Consider the following 5,267-nt stretch of genomic DNA (forward strand, 5'->3'; position numbering starts at 1 on the left):
AACCAGACTCTGACACCGGTCGTACAAGGACCTGACAGCCCGTATCAAGTGGCCCGGTACCCCATACTCCCAGAGACTGGGTCCCTGGGTTTTTTTCGATACCATAAATAAATGACCAGACCTCTGACATGACTCTACTTCAGTTATTCCTGGTTACGCAGCGTCAATATCACTATCATGATCAAACAGATGCTGCTCAACCAAACATTTCTCCTCCCAAAACAGAAACACAAAGCGAAAAAGTGGAAAATCAATATCGGACGTTAAAATCAACCCAGTTTTACATATTGGAACGATACTGATATTCTAAAAAATTGCCAATATCAGCCAATACCGATGTCAGTATGGATATGTCGTGCATCCCTATCAACAACTTCTCCCTGCAGAAACGACTGCATTCATGACTGAGTTTGGAAGAAGAAAAGCTGAAGATACTGAGAGTGTTTGTATTTATTCTGGTAAACAGGAACCACATGTTTTACCCTCTAATGATTTTTACAGAGATTACAGCTCATTAAAGATGTACGTTATAGTTCAGACCTGAAGCTGAAGGAAGCAGACTTCCTGTTTGTTGCAGCCATGAGCTGATTTACTCCAAACCAGTGGATGGAAACACRTCTAATTCACATTTCTTTTATTTGCAACATTTTAAAWGTTTGATCAAAATTCACAYTATTMTAATTAYATGAAAACACAACTACTAGTAACACAAKCTGCTTATAATAAAACATTTTTTGTTTCAACCTCCAATGTTTGAGCTGAATTTCAAAACGGTCACATGAGCCTGAAGCTACATCAGTTTTTAACAGAATTTTAGTTTCTCAAAAACAAACATTTTCTGTTTTTTCTGTAGAGAAAGTGAGTCTCATCATAACCAGTCTTTTAACTTTCATGGTGTGAAATTAGTTAAATCATATTTCAGTCTAACTGCAGGCTGATCAACACATTTAGTGCCTGAGAATAATAACTTTATTTAAATAGCAGTAAGCTACATCAGAACCACTGTTTGTTTCTGCACACGTCTTTAAACAGATCCTCCAACATCCAGACCATCCTTTGAGGGTCTCCTGCTCAGACCACCCTCAGATTYATACCTGTGGACTCTCCAGCTGGAGCTGTTTTAGTCTCATAAATTCTTGTCGGCCACGAAATCTTTGTAACTGGATGAAGACAAAGTAATTCCCAAGAACCAGAGAGGAGCTGCAGTTTGAGCCATCAGCAGCAGAGACCACATTTAAAGATGGTTCAGGATAAATTTAGATCATTGTTTAATAATTATCACACTCTGAGCTTTTACTTTTTATCATTATGTGATAAAATCTGCTCATTTTACACCCTGGTTTAAACAGAAGAGATGAATATTATATTTCAACYAGACAGGTGCAGAAATATAAATACACTCTCAGGTCAGTTTGGTGTGAAATTGTTTCAGGGTCAACATTGTTTCAAATATTCAAGAATGTTTCTGATCTTTTAAAGTAAAGTTCAGTTTTTTATTATTATTATTATGTTTATTATCTTTACAAAAAAACKGAGAAAATGAATAACGTTATGAGAAATGTGATGATGTGAAGTTGGCCTTTTGGAGTAAACATAATAAAAAAAGAAAAGTCTCTAAAGTCTGAACATCTCCAGCGTTTCAGTAAAGAGAAATGTAAACTCTTCCAGGCTGTGAGCTGACAGCRGGTCTCCTCTGACATCAGTGAATCACGATGTTCTCCACAGAAAGATCACAACTCAGTTCAGTTAATTAAAAAGAACAATATAAATCCCTTTACAGCAGGAGAGTCAGAACTGAAGTCTGATCCTTTGTTTTCTTCTGGTTGAGCTGATAAACTCACAGAGCTTCTGTTTGACTCTCAAATTTATTTAAAACTCTCCTGTTTGGTTAAATAACTTWAGACAAGAAACCTTTGTACAGTTTTGTTGTGTTTCAAAAGTGTGTTCAACCCCAGAGTGGCTCCAGAGTCAACATATAATCTAACATTTAAAGTTGCTTTTTCAATTTCTTTCTTAACAAAAAACATAAATAAAATAAAATAAAAGTTACTTTTTGGTAACAAGTTAAAAAGCTGCACAGACCACCTGAACCTATGGGTCTGCAGAATCACTCATTATTATTTGTAAAATTAGATCTGATCTACAAACAGATGTACAACTCCTCCTGCGCCTCTCAGCAGGAAACAGACATGTTCACTCAACTTAAACAACAAATGTTGTAAAACTACAGCCTCTCAAACTGTGTTTCATGTAATTAATGTTGAACTGCAGTCAAAACAAACCAATAATTATGTTAAATCTCCGGCTTGAAGAGGACTTCCTGCTCTTCCAGTCCTTTCTGTCTCATCCAAACTGCTGCTGACCGTCTCTTGCCTGCACCTGCCATCGCTGCCAGCAGTCTGTCTCATTAGGGGACTCCTCTGACCGTGGCACAGAGCTCTGCGGCAAATTAGCTRCGATAGAAAAACCCTTCAGTGGAAACCACACCACTGTGTTTGTGTGTGAGAAATAATAACAGCCAGACAAACTGCTGGTACACATTAGTGTGTTTAGTGGTGCAAGAAAGGGAGGAGGAGAGCTGCTGCATGTAGGTAGGTCCTGCCCTGTGTGTGTGTGTGTGTGTGTGTGTGTGTTTGTGTGTGTGTGTGTGTGTGTGTCTGTTACGAGATCTAATGGACCTACTCGCTTATCAGAGTTATTTCGAACAGTTCAGCTGCAGCATGAAACTAATGTGGCCATTAGAGCTGCATTAGTTTCAGTCTGTCTAAAACACAACACACACACTAATTACAAGCTCCTCTAAATGTATATTTCTGCTCAGAGTTTGTATAAAAGTCTTTAACGAGGTCACACTGTCAAACTGTAACGCTTTAAATAAAAGATTCAAACTCAAACTAAAGTCTCTCCGAGTGACGCTCGGCTCCTCTGCTCTCCTGACGTCTGGTTTTCACAGTAAAGCAGAAAAACACAGCGAGGGTTTCACTTTTCTATCCTCATGTGGACGACATCGTTTGSTTTTTAAAAGAAGCTTAATCTAAAATGGAACGGGTCAAACTGAATCACTCCTGTGTAACAAACTGAGCTCTATGAGGATGAGATTGCTGCAGAGTTTGGGATAAAAAGCTTCTTCATTMGGAGACAATCAGTTTTCTAATTCAGACATTAACTTTTCATTTGATCCCAAAGAAATTCATWGAAAAAGGTTGACTGGGAGTAAAGTGCCCTGACTTTTAACAACTTTAATATAAAAAACAAAACAATGCAGCTTCAGCAGCAGGTTTTATCAGTGCTTGAATATTCTGGCAGCAGATGCTTCAACATTTCCTCCTAAATGTTTTAATTCCACAGAATGTAGTCCCCTTGGTTTAAACCTGATTTAAAACATGAACATGTAAGCACAGTTTTGATGTGTGTTGTGCTTGTAAAGCCTGATTATTTCACAGGTAAACTGTATGTATATCAGACAGAAATAAAATRCAATCAGCTGCAGGAAAGAAAGGATCAAATCACTGCTGGAGCAGAAAAAAATCCATTCAGACTAATTCCAGCCACTGAACTCAAAGCATTTACATTTTAAACACGACGAAGCTGCGATCGATCAAACCTGTTCCAGACAAGTGGAGGAACATTTTATTACAGGAGCCAGAAGAACCAGAACCCAAGAACTGGTTCAGCAGAGTCCAGTGGATCCAGCTCAGCTGGTCAGGTCTGGACTATAACGAACCTGAAACTCTAAAAATATGTTCACTTTTTTATTCATCAAACTCAAACCAAAGCAGCRTCCCTGAATCACAGAAACAATGTTTTCTCAGAAAACCTTCAAACGTTCAGCTCTAAAATCCACAGCAGAGCTCGTCCTTTTACCCAGAAACACTCAGCGCTTCACAGAGGAGCCACAAACTGCAGAGTTCTGACAGAACACAGAGACCAGCTGGAGTCCGGTGGTCCAGCTTTGTGCCACAGCCGCCTACCTTTGAGTCTTCTCACAGGGAGCGAAGCAGCACCGGCGCCGATCCGGCTTCACGTGGACCTTTCCATAACGGACACGCTCCAGAAGACTGATCCAAGGAAAGAGGCTCAAAGCTCCACAAAGTTGTCCATTTGCTCCACGAGCTGTCCATCAAACTGTCCTGCAGAGACACAAACACAAGAGACGTGTCTTCAACGAGACGTKACGCTGCTGCAGACGTCACAGACTTTAAACTAAAATCAAACTGGTTCTGGTCCAGAYGTAAAACACTCAGATTATTTATTAACACAGAGTTTAATCTCAGGGTTCAGGCCCCAACCATGACACAACCCCACCATGTTTTACACACAAACTCTTATTTATTAATCATTCATTTCAAACAGGTTGAAATGAGCTTTTAGCACAAAGTATTTAAGGACAAAAAGATAAAACAAGCAGACATAATGTAACAACAAATGTGCAAAAACTAAAGAGTAAATAAAGAACAGGCAGTGTTTTACCTGTTCCAGAAGGTTTGAGTTAAATGATAGGAAACAGAAAATCCTGGGTAACACTTTCTTTTATGATACCATTATTACCATGTAATTACAAGGTAATTAAAAAATGTAATTAAATGGTAATTACTATGTAAATACGTAGTAATAAGGGTACCGTAAACGAAAGTGTTACCAAATCCTGATGGGTTGATTTGTTGCTCTGCCCTTGTTTTGGATTTTTATCAAAGTTTTGCATCTGTTTGGTGAAAAGATGAACTTGGTGAAGAGAGATGAAATCAATCAATTAACTTTATTCATATCCATCCATCCATCCATCCATTTTCTGTACACGCTTCTTCCTTTTCAGGGTCACGTGGGTCACTGGTGCCCATATCCAGCAGTCACAGTGTGAGGGGCGGGGTACACCCTGGAGAGGTCGCAAGTCCATCACAACTTTATTCATACATGCAGGTAAATTAGATCACAGTGAAAATGAGTCAGCTTCGTTCCAAGAAAAACACAAGACACAYGACTTGCACACACAGCAGACACTACATGGTTAAAAATTGACCAGGTGCTCAGTAAAAACTATAAATTCAACTCCCAACTCTAAATACTAGATCAGAATAAAAAGATAAAACAAGATCAAATCAGGTAAAACCATATAAACTCAATAAAACAAAGCAGAACACATAAAAAAGACTAATTGATATTATGTTCYACTGCAATAAGTTGAATTTAAAAAGCTGATTGTAGCAGGGATAACACTTCTTTTAAAATACCACTGAAAAAACAAACTTTTGGGTGTAGTAACATTTATT

The 5,267-nt window shown here is 38.5% G+C and overlaps 1 protein-coding gene across 1 annotated transcript in view; it reads right to left on the bottom strand.

Annotated features, from left to right (window-relative positions):
* Window positions 1–5,267, bottom strand: part of LOC106525905 (leucine-rich repeat and fibronectin type III domain-containing protein 1-like protein) — a gene marked incomplete at both ends in the record, with an annotated part of 175,206 nt that overhangs the window by 83,408 nt on the left and 86,531 nt on the right. Inside the window, 1 exon segment of the mRNA XM_014020290.1 lies at window positions 3,972–4,130.

This window comes from Austrofundulus limnaeus, unplaced genomic scaffold, assembly GCF_001266775.1.
Source record: "Austrofundulus limnaeus strain Quisiro unplaced genomic scaffold, Austrofundulus_limnaeus-1.0 Scaffold247, whole genome shotgun sequence".
NCBI classification, from domain to species: Eukaryota; Metazoa; Chordata; class Actinopteri; order Cyprinodontiformes; family Rivulidae; genus Austrofundulus; species Austrofundulus limnaeus.